The sequence below is a fragment of the Lonchura striata genome, chromosome 2 (assembly GCF_050655825.1).
Source record: "Lonchura striata isolate lonStrDom1 chromosome 2, ASM5065582v1, whole genome shotgun sequence".
NCBI classification, from domain to species: domain Eukaryota; kingdom Metazoa; phylum Chordata; class Aves; order Passeriformes; family Estrildidae; genus Lonchura; species Lonchura striata.
In genome coordinates this window covers 29653527-29668947 of record NC_140704.1, presented here as the reverse complement: position 1 = coordinate 29668947, position 15421 = coordinate 29653527, and positions in this window count along the sequence as shown.

Genomic DNA, 15421 nt, shown 5'->3' with positions numbered 1-15421 from the left:
CCAGCAGGCGAACAATCGTTGCCAGCAATGAGACGTTGAACAGAAGCACACTTTGTCTTTCCTAGTCTGTCACTCAAACTTTTCTTTTTCGTTTTAAACATCTTTTTTCCATGCTCTTTGGTATTTTGCTAGACTTCTAGAATTAAACACAACACATTTTTTTTTCTCATACAATAGCAAAGACTTGTTGCTCTTCTATTTATGTATACCTTTCTAGCTGCTAGACAGACATCAAATTCTGCAATATTTGTGACCACAAATTAAATCTGAATGCTGCTGAAGTTTTATGTTTCTTTGGTTCTAAACTTGACATCCCTGCTGCTGAAGCTTTGTGAAGTGACAGGAAGCGTTAAAAATCTGTTTAGATTTTTTTTTTCTCTGATCATTAAACTGACTTAATGTTGTAGCTAATTTGGCCTATTGGGAATGCAGATTTACTGACTGGAGCTACTGCATTACTGGGCCATGCTTCTGATCCTTTGGGCCCAACTCTGTCAGAGCATAAACCAAGTATAAAAGTCACTTGTTTCAGTGTAATTTTACTAGCAGCTTTACTAACCAGTAAAGACTGGTTTCAGTAATTGTCCACTTGATAAAAAAGTGTATTTTGGATGTATGCCCTTTCCTGAACACAAGGAGCCGTCAGCATATCAAATGTTTTTGTTGGATTTTGTTGCAAATGCTAACATCTAAAGTTACCGTGCCATTGTTGCTTTGGTTATAGTACTGAATTATTCAATACGATCATTCACTGGCCTTCTTTTCAGAAGATCTCTTTCACTGTTAATTATTAAAAGCTCTGCTTTCTTAATTAATGCTGGTGTTCCTTATTAAAGGACCCAGCTCCTGCAGCCTGTCGTGGGTGGAAAGTACCTTTTACATGTTCACTGCTTCATGTTCAGGTGGGCATCTAACCATGTGTGATGCAATATAGTTCATACCCACCTCTGACCATAAACTCTGGGGCATAGTTCAGCTGATGTAAGCACTCAAAGGCTCCAATTAAGTAAACAGATCTTTGACAAGTGTAGCAGGGTTCCTTCCTCTACCCCCCTTCCAATTTTGTTCACAAGCTATAGTACAAACTTGGAATAAAGCGGTTTGGATTTAAAATAACACTTTTAGTGATACAGCAGTCAGCTGTGATGATATCCGTAATTTCTGATGATGGTCAGGAGTGTGTCTGTGCTCCCATTTCACATCAGGCTTCAGCACTCAGCTTATATTTTTGCTAGAACTAAATTGGCTCAATTCTTTTAAATGGCTAATTATGGCCTGCTAGTTGTGAAAAGACTCTTCTGCACTTGGAGGGAAATCTGTCATTCTTTGTAGGGAAAATATAGATAGCAGTACTTTGATATTTTTTAAGATTGTTTAAGTACCTGGTCCAAGTGAGGATCCTAGGTATTTGTCTTCTCAGCCCTTGTCTTTATAGGGGGTAAATTCTGCACTCCCATCTGTTACACAAATCTTGAGCTGCCTGACATAACCAAGAGCAGAATACGCCTTTTCCTTTTCTTTCCTCACTTTTTGTCTTTCTGGTGCTTACTCTCTGCTTCCTTGCACAGTCTTTGTTCTCCTGCCCTTCTATGGTGTGTTTCAATGCCAGTGCTGGCAGCAGGAGGAGCTACAAATAGTGTGGATTAGTTTTTCTTTCATGGGAAACTGCAGTGGGGGGAGCACTACAAGTTCTCCCCCCACTGCAGTGTAATTACACTGGGCACTTGTAATGCTGCTGACGTGCACTTACAAGACAGTACAAAAAGTAAATATTTCTGCAAAGGGAGAGGGGAGTGGAAACACAGAGTTACTGGGGCTCAGTGCTGGTACACTTCTTACTAGTCCAAAAAGATTAAAATGAAGCTGTTTGGGTGGTTTACTCTTAATTTCCCAGTAAACTTGCATCAGCTAGATTGTTTTCTGGAGGATTGCTGCATGAAGACTTTTACCGTAACACACTAAGAGAAAATTCAGCTTATAGACAAAACTGTTCTGTGTCTTTAGGCTGTGGCCTCATGTGGGTACTGCTGGTTTCTGTTACTTATTATGTGCCTGAATCCTAAATGTCTGTGTCACTTCCAAGGCACAAATTTGAAAAGTGAAGGCTCAAGTATGTACAAAGTTCTCCTAAAATGTATACTATTGTCTTAAAACTAAGACAGTTTTTGTTGCTCTACTATTATGGAGTGTCTGAAATGCTGTGAGTGAAGCATTGTTTGTTGAAATTAATTTTTATCGCTTTATTTTTCCCAGGTTTACAATAAGTCATTGACAGCACTTTAGATATTTAATTTCACTCTTTGTCTTGTAAAGTCATTTTTCTTCCTCTCATTTGTATGAAGTCTCTCATGCACATCAAAATCAGGGAGGAGGAAAGTAGAGTTTAAGAAAGCCAGGTGTTTCCAGGAGTCCTATTTATTGTGTACAGTTGACATATTTAGATGTTGGTTTGAGGTGAATAGTGTATACACACAAGACAGGGTTCCAGCTGGCTTTACTTGGAATAAATAAAGTGCTTATCCTTCCTTGGCAGTTGACCATTAAAGCATGTTTTCGTGCCAGTTAAGTATGCCTGAAGTTTGGTGATGACCACAGAATCTGTCACCAAATGCTGTGAAGTAAAATGCTGCTTATCATCAATCGTTTTTCTCCATGGCTATAGAGTTTCCAGTGTCATTTCTTGTGTCACTGGGCAGGAAAATCTGAGTCATCTCAGTCACCTGAACTGCCTCAATTATTGAGTCATGTCATTTGGTCACCTTAGTTGTCAGTAACCTATGACTGAACATATGGCATCAATTAAACATACACTTAAAATATTATCTGCTGTAACAATGAAAATTCTTTTTTTCTCAAATTCAGCACAAATGTCCTGTGGACATACCCCAGTTATTTCCTGAGGTGTTAGTAATGAATTGGCCGTGCCTTGCTGTTTGCTTGCAGTCATGAAATTCCCCCTGCTTCCTGGAACAAAACCAATTCCCAGCAGTGCTATTGCACTTGTGCCATCCCATTGCCAGCCTTAAAGAAGCCCTTTCTGGCACTAGGCAGTGAGGAATAGCATGAGTAGGCGTAGCTGTTACGTGGATCTTTGCTGTCTTACAGGTTGACACACAAGGTGTTGCAGTGCTGGTTTCTTGTCAATGATCATTACGAGCCAGACACGGTGGAGAGGCAAGCCTGGCATGCAGAATAAATTTGTCTATGTTCTTTGGATTGGAGAATCTTCTCTGTGGAGAAGAAAAATGTACAAAACTGTTTGGCATTTTTATTTATTTCTTTATTGAAGTGGAGCATTGTAGATTGAGAAAGGGAAATTAGGACAGGAAAATAGGCCATTTAAGTAGTGTGGCTAGAGAAACCCACAACTAGGTCAGAAATTAGCTCCTCCAAAAGCACAGAGACATAGCTCCTGTTCAGTTTAATAAATCTAACAAGTGGTTACAAAGGACATAATGGTTTGTTCATCTTTGCTCTTGGAGAGACAGATAATGAGTGTATTCTTTGACAAACTTTCTGACCAGAATCCAAATGGCATAAAGCTCTTGGATCTAGCCCGGGAAGTTAAATTGCTATTAGGAAACTATCTAGAAGGGAGACTTTCTCAAGCACAAGCAGTTACAGGCAAGTGCAAAACTGTTGTCCTGGATGGAGTGGCTGTATGTCCAGCTTTGCTTTTTGAGCCATTCTTTATGATTCCCACCAGATATACTGTGCAGTGGTGGACAATAACATTGGAATGTAACAATAGCATGTCTCCTTGTTAACTCAGTTGATGCTCATTTCTTTTGAATTTTCTCATGAATAGTGCTTGCTGGAGAAAATAGGCTTGGTGAAGTTTGTCCCTCAAAAGTTTGTGGATAGGTGAGGGGGGAAAAAAAGCAAAACTACAAAACAAAGAACTAGAATAGCCCCAGGACACAGACTTTAAAGGGAAAGTGTATTTCAGAGGCCAGCCTGCTAAAAATAGTAAAAGAGGCAAATACTTATAAGTTCAGAAGCTATGTCTTGGGATTTCTAAAGATCTTAACTGTAAGAATCACCTTTCATCACATTTAAAAAATATACATTCTGAATTAAACTGATAGAGGATTAGGATAAGAAAAGTTTGTTACATCTAATGCATTAAAGAAAAAACTGGAAGCTGAAAATGGCAGTATAATGGTATTTTGAATAGTAGTGCATAAAATACTTGACCGAAAGTCCAGTCCTTTTATTCAGGACCAGGATTCAGAAATGTTCTGAAATTGGGCTGCTTTTAGTTAAGCCTGGAAGAGAAAAAGGCAGAATTCTACATCCTGGAAGTGAAGTGGTCCAGGGCTTCCTTTAGACAAATCCAAATTTACTTGGCCTGTTATGTATAAGGCACATGTGTGTCTCTCTGGAGAAGTGGATAATAGCAGGAAAGTAGCCTCTGGGAGACTGTGTGTATCATACTTTATTTCCATGGGAAGGGGATCATGGCAACGTGCTGGTATCTGACTCACTGCCACATCTGTTCTTCAGGTCTGAAATAAACCCAGCAAACTTCAACAGCAAATATCAGTTAACAACTCTGTGATTAATAGGACTTGTTAATGTTTGTGGACTAACACTGGGATGTAAACTGTGGGAGACTAAATAGCTTTCAGATTAATTGCAGGTTTTATTTGGTTTATGTCATGTCTGCTGTGGGTTCTCATTACCATTGCATCCCAAAGGGTTCCTATTTATCACATTCAGGTGGAAACCATCATGTCATCAAGGGAAAATGGATACCCCATCTGCTGAATGCCCTTTCAGGTGATTCCCTGGGAGAATTCCAAGAAATTCTGAGAGGCAGAAATCCTAACTCTTTATAAGTACATAGCAGAACAGAAGAGGATGGTTTGACCAGGACCTTGTATGGTGGAAGGATGGGGAGAAAAGCTAGGTATCATAAAGGAAATTTGAGAACCAAGGTTCTGATGTAGGTTGATTTGCTGAGTGATCATCACCAGGTGTATGTCTTGGCTGTGTCATTATTCCTCTTTTGCATGTGAGCTGTGTGAGGAGCTGTGTTGTGCCTGTCACAGAACTATGGAGAGCACGGGATGGAGAGGATTCCTGAGGGTCATCTAATCCAACATTCAGCTTGAAAGCCAAAGCAGTTTTCCCAGAGAGACATTCAGAAGTATTTTGAATGGCTCTAAGGATGAAGGGCAACGCCAGCTTGTTCCAGTGGTTGAGTATTCTCACTGTGCAAACCTTTCCATTATCAGAATTAACCTTGTTGCAGCTTGTGGCCATTGTCTTGCTCTTTTGCTGTGTCAAATGAGAAGCTTCGCTCTGTCTTCATTCTATCTCCTTTCTGGAGTTAGAAGAGTCTTCCTCTTCTGGGGTGGAAGAATACAGTAAAATCTATTCCCACCCTTCTTCTATGTAGACTAAATAAACACAGTTCCATTGACATTCCTACATCATTTGTCTAGGAGCCAGAACAGTAATTTTTTTTCCCCATGGTACCATATCTGGTACTTTCCTTTGATAGCCTGCTAAAGGACAGAAGAGACATTTCATCCAAATCAGCAATCCCCCTCAAATTCAAATTCACAGGGCAAAGAGAAAGACAGAATGCCAAATTTTGGTGTATCTGTTACTTCTTTCTGTGGTTTCTGTAAAACACAATCAATGTTCTCACCCTTCTCTATTATCATGGCTTAGCTGTAGTAAAGTTAGCGGCTGTGCTCCTTTGGTAAGAACTTTACAGAAATAGATTATTTGGTTATAAGCGAAACCTTGAAATCATGAACAGTAAATGGCTCAAAATTCAGAAGTTAAATTTAAAGAACCCAATTTCTTTCCTAATATCAAATCTTAAACCAGTGTCATAAGTACTTTAGACACCTAACATGCATTTTGAAGCAGTTGGTCCAGTGATAATGCTATATGCCTCTAGCAAGTCATCCTTCTCTAAAATATCTCATTAGAATAGCCTAGCTTCTTTTATTGCAAACAGAAGACCTGTAGCTGTAAGCTGCCAGTAATGTGAGTTCAGCACTTCTGAGCTGCATGAGGAGCGTGCAGAAAAAGCTACAGCCCTTTAGGAAAAGAGCTGTAGGAAAACGACCTGCTGCTGCCAGCCAGCTCTGCTGCATCACCACCATCATCTGTGCGCAAGCTGGGAAGCAATTTCATCATCTGGTCTTTCTTTTCCTTTGACGGCACTAAAAGCATACCAGGTCCTCACATAAAAATTTAAAGCTACAAGAGTCCTCAGGAGTATGTTCATCTATAAGAACAGCTCTTCATTTTCCAGTAGTCTTCTTGCAAGCAGATGGCACTAACAGCAGAATGGGTATCTAGTAACATGGAAATAGAAGAAACAGACCTTGTTTGTTACTTGGAGTGTCAGATGGTAACCCAGGGTTTGACAGTGAAACCCTGGATTCTCATGCTTATTCTGAATTCTCTGCTTTCTCTTGAGCTATATAAATCCAGCTCCAGTATAGTGACAGACATATCACTGTGAAAATCAGCCCATTTGTATTGGTGTGGAGTGCATTTCTGGCTTTATGTAAGCTAAGCAGTATATAGGCTTACACATTTAAACTTAGCTTCCTATTTTATCTCACAAGTTAGCTGCTTATGGAGTCTACTGCCAGTGCTTTTTGCTATCAGTGCCCAAACATCTGCTTTAGGGACATTACACAAGCTGACAGTCAGATACTGGTATCTGCAATAAGTAATTAATCCCTTAAGCATACAGGAATTTTCTGTCAGTTGAATTGTCTTGGTACAATTTCTCTAAAATAAAGCTGATAGGTCAAGGCTTATCTTTCACCAAAGTTTCTTCTTGGCGTCACAAGATTTGTCTCTTTTTACCATCTGGCTTCCCAGTTTAGGGTTTGCCCTTTTGAAACTGTGGGTTTCTGTTGGTGCTGATCAAGACAGCCATCAGTTGAAAATGGTTTTATATTAATTGGCCGGGTATTAGCTTTGGTTTGTTCTTTTTTCTATGCAGTTGTTTTTTACTATACAGTTTACACAGACGAACAGAAGTGTTCTGCTGATGTGCTAATACAGTTTCCACATAGGTCAAAAACCCTTCTGCAAGAGGGTAGGAGAAGCAAACAGTTAGGAATCAAGGAAGAATAAAGTGGTTTATACTGTTCTATTTTTTTTAAGAAAGTAATTGAAGAATCTTAAAATAGAGTATTTACAGTTACTGTCCTTTACAGAATGTACACAAAAATCTAAGCAAATCTATACTTAATTCTGCAGACAATTTTAAATGATGGTGGATTTTCAAGTTTAAAATAATTAGTTTACTTCCTAGTATCAGCTGGAAAGTGTTTTTGACACCATCTTGTATTTTATTTCCACCTTCTATGTGTGAGTGAGAGATGGCAGCTCAGGAAGCTGCCAGCCTGTTGCCACAGGAGTGGCTTTTCTCCTAGAGGTGTATTGAATCTTGATGGCAGAGTTTCTCTAGAGCAGCCCAAGTCATGGCAGGTGGCAGTACGCTTGGTGCTGCTTCCTTGTTGATGCCACCAAGACAGACACAGCAGCTGACAAAGCAATAACTGGGGTGCAGACAAAGCTGCTGCAGCAGTAGGAAACCATTTGAAATATGAACCAATACTTCTAGAGGACCCAGCCTTAAATTAATACATACTCTGAATAAAGTGATCTTGAAGGCTGCTTTTTCCCAGGAAATATTTCTTCCCATGATTTAGGGAGAGCAAGCAGTCAGTCGTGTTAGGAGTGCAGAGATCTGGAGTGCTAGCACCTCTGGGTGCACTGTAGTGCTGCCTTGCACCTGTTCAGTGGGATTGCTGGCATGAGGGATAAAGGATTGCTATTGGGAAATACAGGTGGTAATAGAAACATGCTGATAGAAGTGGGACAGACTTTATGACCCTCTTCTCAGCAGTAGCAGGCCAGGGTTTGTTTCTAGTCTCAATTCTGGCTATGGGTACAAAGAAGCTTTTCTTTGACAAAGAAAGGAATGGAGCTCAGGTCTCTTACCTGCTTCTCATTGCTGTACCTGTGTTGGGGCTGAGACAGCACCACTTCACCATGCTAAGACTGATGTCAGAACTCATTCAGCATTTACAGGCATCTTAATGTCTTCCTTAAGTGTCATCTCCATTTCTGAGTCAAAGGACAGTAAGGTCACAGGTCTGACAGAACAAAGAACATCCCTTAAAAGATTTACTCCAAATGCTGGGAAAATCCTTAATTACTGAGACAGTTCTTAATTTCATTATTTTATTTGACACTCTTGTGTCAAAGGCATGTGCCCTTCACTAACCAAACACTGCACTAACCAAGGCATCTCTGTATTTGGGGAGTAGAGCACACTTGATATTTTTATTCAGCAGTTAAGTTTTTTTTCACAGTGCTTTATCACTTTATCTGTCTAATATTATTTTCCTGGGGTGGATGATTTCTTGGTTTTTTTTGCCTCTGAAGAATACATTTCTGTCCATTACAGACTAGCACAGCAGTAAAAAGTGATTGGTGAGAAGTGGCTGAGTAATATGATGATACTGCCTCCAAACACCTTCTCCAGACAGGAAGATGTCTCTGGCTATGATGAGAGAATCTTGTTCATTTTGGGGGGGTTATCTGGATTCTTCCATTTTATGTGCTGGACTAAAACCCCTTGGGAATTCAGAATATCTCTGGGTTCCTGATATTTTAAGTGACTTCTGGTGGGAAAAGTTAACATGAATTTCAGTATGGAAACAAAATTTCAGCTTAAATGTCATGATTCAGACCTCCCACTGTTGCAGGACTGACAGGTTGTTGCTCTGCTGTCTGTTATGTTTGTAGAAGGCCATGCTTTTGTGCTTTTCCTCTAGTTCACATTTAGGTTTCTATCTATACTATTAAAATTGTCCCTAGTGGATTCTTCCTTTGATATGGGAAGATGCTGTCCTTTTGCTTCCTCTCTAAGGATTAGTGTTCCCAAGAAAACCACACTTTTCCTCTGTGCTTTTTTAATTTAAAACTCCAGGGTAGCTTTGCAGCATCAGCACCACCATGTGTTTCTCTTCAGTCAGTTGCCCATACAGCTTTCAGACCTCTCCCACACCCTGTTGAAGCCATTTGGAGTTTGGGGTCATGAGAACCAGTTGCTTTAGTTCTTTAGTAAATATAACCATGTCTTTGATTTATCCATGCTAATTCTTCATGCCTATATCTGATTCTTGCATCTCATCCATCCTAGTCAAGTTTAGTAATGCATAAAGGTGAAGTTGTACACAGGCAGAGCATAAGCAAGTTTTTTTAGTATTTGAAGGGAGGATAGTTTTATTCAGTTTAAATAAATCATCCAGATGTGTGCCTGCATCATCTGAGCTGCATTTTGCGTGAAGAATCCTTCAGTTTAAGGGATTACCATGAGCTGCTGTTTCAATAAAGTTTCTTAAAAAAGAAATTAGTTGCTGTAAGTGACTAAACTTTAACATAAGTATGACATAAATGCTACAAAAATCCCTAAATTATAGCCAGTTCTTATAAGAAATACTAAAAATCACCCTCACAAAACAAAAAAAAAAAGTAAAGAGAACTGTGGATGTGATTATGCATAAAATGCTGTTAAAAGCTGAAATAGAAAAAAGAATAGAAATAAAGCAGTCTCAGTTCATCAGTAACAGGGATCTGGTGTGACTGTAAGAGGGGGAACACATGGGAATGTTATGTAAGTGCTGTTTAATGCAAGAATGGACAACCCATGACCTTGAATGATGCAGGTATTCTGAATTATCTTTCTGTCCTGTTTTTTGTGTCCTATACTTCTCTTGGGATTGCTACTTCTCCCCCTCTCTTTCTCTCTCTCTGTCTTTGGAGTATTTGCTGGCATTTCCCTGACAAACTACTGGCCTGTTTGGGATCTCTAGGGACTGCATCCCTACAAATCTGGCTGCTGTGATTATTTCAGTACTCGTCACACATCTCCCTGCGGAGCAGCGGAACTGTGCCAGATGTGGTTCATGTGCTCTGCTTCCCCTGGGCCCGGCGGGGAGGCTGTGTGCCAGCGGGAGGGACACCAAGAGGGGCTGAAGCAATGGCTTGGGTGCCTGCCTCAGCCCCTGGAAAGGGGGGGATCCCCTTTCCTCCCTCCAAGTGAGGGGCTGCAGGATGTCTGCGCAGGCTCTTCAGCAGCATGGGAGAGTAGACAGCTCTGATTGCAGGTCCAGAAGTTCAGCTGAGTGTGACAAAATGCTTTCCCAGTCTTTCTGGAAATCTGGGCCAACCTGTGAGGTTGAGGGAAGGTAAGAAACCACAATAAGTGAGAGGTGATCTGTCTGGGAGCAGAAGACATTTCCATGTTGGATTTATTGAATTATATGGGGTTTGTGATGAGAGAGAGAAATCAGGACTTTCTCAGCTGGAACCAGGATGAGATACACTTTGATTAGAAATCGGAATTAATGGGCTCTTCTCAAACAGGTTCAATTTTCTGGATTCACTAATTTCTTAAATTCAAAGCAAATTGCAGAAGATACAAAATCTGTGATAAAAAGAAGGGAAATAAAAAGGTTGTTTCTATTAATCCCAGAATACCATTGACTTGATAAAATCACAGAAAACTGGGGTTTGTTTTCAAAATGTGGGAGAAGTATAATCTTCCAGATCTTCCACTTCTTCCATTTCTTGACACCAGAAAAAAATTCTGGTTTTAGAAGTAGAGTGTCATCTCCAGGCTCTTTTAGAAGATGTCTTTGCATAGCTGTTATCCCAAGGGCCTGGATCATAGGGACTGAAAGAAACAGAATTGATGTAGGGATGGGCAGCAAGCTTCATGATAAGTTCACCTTCTCTATCTATGTCATCAGTAAGAGAGAGATTCTATGACAAATTTTTACCTTTTCTTTTAATGACTGTCCTACTTATTCTGCAAATTGTAAATTATCTGCCTTCTCATTTCCTTTTAGAATCTCCTTCAGTGTTACAGATACCATCTATTTTCTCTCAAGTGGTCTTACTGATACAAATCTAACTAAATTTTAGATCAGTTTTTTGCAGTTTGTTTTTTTAAGGCTGCTGCTTCTATTTTGGACCTGGGGAAGGAAATATAGTTGAAATCTTATTGGCTTTTCCCAGCTATACTAGTGGGCTTAATAACCTAGGTCTGGCTAAAAACCTTATTTTGATCATATCCTTAAATACATCAACAATACTGCTTTGTTATTTCTTCTAGCATAATTTATGGCTGTCAGTGCTATGCAATTATCCCAGGAATAAGTAGTAATGGTTTGGAGAGTGCTATGTTAGCCCATTTCATCAGGGAAAAATAAACAGAAAAATCTCAGGCAATTGATGCACTTTGAAACACTGCAACACAAATGTATCTTCTTGTTGTGAAGTTGCCATGATACAGTTTTTTGTTCACTGTGGATTGAATCGATTTTTTTTATTCTTGTGTGCTCCTAAATCAGTGAAATTTGGTGTTCAGGGTGTGTTTCTCCTTGCTGGTGATGTTCCAGAGCAGTTTGCAGTTTTCTTACAGTCCTGTGGAGTGAAGGGTGCTGAATAGCACTCAAATCTTTAAAACCATCAGTAGAAGAGCTGTGCTGAGTGTAGGACACAGCAAGCAGTTGTTAATCTTGAGCTTTTATATGAGGCACTTGGACTGAGGCTATTGAGTTTCTGGCAGCCATGGGAGGGACAGATCCAGGTACCAAAACTTTACCTGTCAGTCTGCAGCTGTGTCATTAGCAGCTCCAGCCCCGGCCTCTTCCCTCTGTCCAGCAGTGCCTGTCCCATGGGTGGGGGACATGTCCTGTATGTCTGCAGAACAGAGCCATGCATGGGTGCTGCTTGCTGGCGACTGAAACTAAGTGCAATTCTCTCCTGCACCCGTGCGGGACAGGCAGCGGGAAAACAAGCACGTCCCCTGGACTCTCCTGATCCAGATCTCCTCGATGAGCACTAAGGACACTGCTCTCCCAGCATGGCCTCTCGGGCCCCAGGGCAGCAGTGCTGACATGAGACTCCAATCTGCACAGCTCCTACTGAAGTTCCTGAGGTTTTGTAAGCGACTTCTTTCTCATCAGGGAATAATATTGGTAAACTGGAAAGGAGCACCTGAACCCCCTGCTAGTGTGGTGTGGTATGAGCTACCAGGCCACTGTGGGAGGAAACTGAGGCTGTCACCGTGGCGTTAATCAGATTCCTGCCAGGAAAAAATAGCATGTGCGCTATTTTAGTCATCCAGGACACCAGAGCAGTGGCTCTGTGACACAGACCAAATATAGATTACATGCACAGCCCAGGAGTGCTCGCCTGCCTGAACTGCGTCTTCTGCAGGTATTGGCATAACTTCCCCTCCTGGGTCTTGTTTTCATTTACATGAAGTTATAAAAGCCCATGTAAGGAGCAAGAACTAACTTTTACTTAAAATATCATAGCAAAAACAAAATCAAAAGCTTGGTGGAAAAGTGGAAGTCAACTCTTGGGGTTTTTTTCCCTTTCAAAATTAAAAGATGCAGCTTTTTTAAAAAAAAATATATACTTATGTAATTTCTCCTAATTTTGGTTCTTAACCAGCATAACTCAGTGAGAGCTGAATGGTTGCTGCAATTAAACCATGTCATGTTATTTGTGGCTCTTTTTGAGAAAGGACTCGTTTGTCCCAGCCCACAAGACTTATTTTAGATAATCACCATTTTTAAGTGCAAATGTGATTTTAAAGGTAGTTATTCTTGTCCATGAACATGACAAGAGCTTAAAAGCCTGAGGCAGCTTACCAGTGCCTCAGCTGAGGGCATGCTTGGGAGCAACAGGTTTTATGCTCCAAATGCTGTTCAGGCAAACCTGGCACGACTGATTCACCACATGCCCCCATTTGCAACCAGTCAGGCTGAACCCACTGGTTCTGGTAGGTCACATTTTGAGGAAGGGGTTCAAAGCAGAAATCAGAGTTCAGCAACCCTACACCGTTACATTAGTGAATAGAAAGGATTGGGCCACCTTTTCTTGCCCCTTGCTTGCCTTGAAGTGCTGGCCTGTCATTGCTGAAGGGCACAAGCTGCCCTGAAATAAAGCTGTGCTGCTCTAATACAGACATGAAGCAGATTGTTTCTTGCTGCTAATGGAATACCAAAGCTGCTTGTCAGTGCCCTGACCCAGGCACCAGCCCTGGGGAGCTGTGCTGGGAGCAGGAGCCCCACAAAGAGCTGCACCAGCCACCCTCAGCCCAAGTGTTACCTGGAGTGAGGAGGAAGGGCCTCCAACACTGCCCAGTCCAGCAGTGCTGCTTGCTCAGTGCACGGATGCTTGTTCTGATCAGAGCTCTGCCTCTAAACTGTGGAATATGGCAGCATTGGAGGAAAACAACTCCCACACTGTGAGAACCCCGGGCTTGGTCAGGGGTCTCGTGTGGTGGTAAAGTCTCTCCTCCAACACCACACCCACCCATTTATGAGGAATTGTTTAATACCACCTTGTCACTAAATGGATTGGGGAGGGGGAAGACTTTTAAAGGCTTGAGAAAATAGCTCTACATTGCTTGAAGAGCCATTTTTGTGGAAAAATATTAACTGTACACACACAAGACCACCTTCCCTTTCTCAAGTGTGGTCATGGAGTGGACCCTGGGATCTCATGGGGGTTCTCACCTGGCAGATACTGGTTCCCCTGGATGTTAAATGCCTTCCTTGCTCAGCCAGCCCACAGCTCCCATAGGGATGAGGTTGGGAAGTTTTCTATCACTCCTTTTGGCACGGGTCTGGCTCCTAGGTTTGGGATGTGCTGGCCAAACAGAAAAGGGGGATGTTGGCACAGCAGGTCATCACTTTCTTGGTGGTAAATCTCTATCAGCCAAAGCATAGTAAGGGTGAAGCAGGATTGCTGTTGAAAACAGTGCAGGGAGTGTCAGCTCAGTGATGGTGTGTGATCTGTGGGATTACTGACTGCAGTGGGCTGGAAACCCCCCTTTCCACAGAGCTTGACACAGACAAGCCTGCGATGCAATAAGGTAGTTGAAGCAGCAAGAAATAGGAACTTTGTCAGATTCATGACCAGTGCTTTAACCATCTTCACTGTTGTGTCATCCCAAGGATGATGTGGTCTCTCTCCTGGAAAGCATTTGTACACCAGAGGAATGTTTTAAAGCAATGTAATTGGCTTTCTTAGTTAAAACCTCAGGGAGAGGCCAGAATAGAAGAATCACCTTCAAATTCAGCAATCCCCATTTTAAAGTGCACCCTATTGCAATTTATTGTAAAGTAAAAGATGTACAGTTCTGACATTAAGATTGCAGCTTCAAAATTGAAAGCAATATATTTTGTGAAGCACATTTTCTATGAAGTAACTTTTTATTTTTACAAGACAACTGATTCCATATTTAAAACATGTATTTGGTGATGACTGCAGCTTTGATTTCTCTAGCAGAGAAACACTAATTCAAGAGCTGTGTTGAAGAAATGACTTGGGTTGGGAACATTTTTAACCAAAATGCAGACTCTCTGAAGGCTTTAAGGGAGAGGCACTTTGCTTGAAGGGAGTCGCATCAAAAGCTCTGCCCAGCTTCTAATCTACTAAGATTTAATGAAAAACCTTACCATTACACACTTTTGTACTCATATTCGGTCTGATGCAAACCAGATCTATTTGTATTTGTACCCCTACCTACTTCACTTACCAGCATACATGTGAAATTCTGGATGAAAAAATACACCTTTAAATTCCCATCTGAATTCAAGAGATTAAGTGGAAAAACTGTTGAAAACTAGATTGAGAAACTGTTAGTGCCTAATAATTTTCCTGGGGGAGGACAAGCTGAGAGGGGCTCCCAGGAGCTACATATTAGGCATGGTATGAACACGAAGATGTAGGGCTTTGGGCATTGTGTGACTGAAAAGTGAACAACTCCTGTCAGCCCTGAGTGCAACTCCTCACCCTGCTCCAAATCACAAGTCTCAACTTGGCCAGCAGCCCTGTGCTAAAAACATCCATTTCTCTCCAACACAATGTCTATAAATGGAGCTAGGACAACTGTGTCAGCAATCACAGAATATCTCAACTTGGCAGGGACCTGAAAAGCATAGGGTGCAACTCGGGTGCCTGGATCCACTCAGCTCTGCTTGCACCTGCAGTGTGCTGGGGCACGGTTGCAGCAGGCACCCCAGACCTGCTGCCTTTGGTCTCAAAGTGCTTCCTGCAGCCGAGGATTTCTGCCTCCAGCAGATGGCCCAGCCAGCCCGCAGCGAGCCGTGCCTGCCTCTCCCTGGCAGTCAGTGCAGGGAAACAGGATTGTGATCTCCGCTCACTACTCGAGACTGGTACCTCTGAAATCAGCCTAAGTTCAAAATCATACAGAAAAGTGGTTTTACGTACACCAAACTAAATATTCATTAATACCTCAGGAAACAGCAATTTTGAATTTAAGATGTTTTTAGCAATAGTGGCTGCATATTGATGACTCAGTATTACTACGTCACAGCTG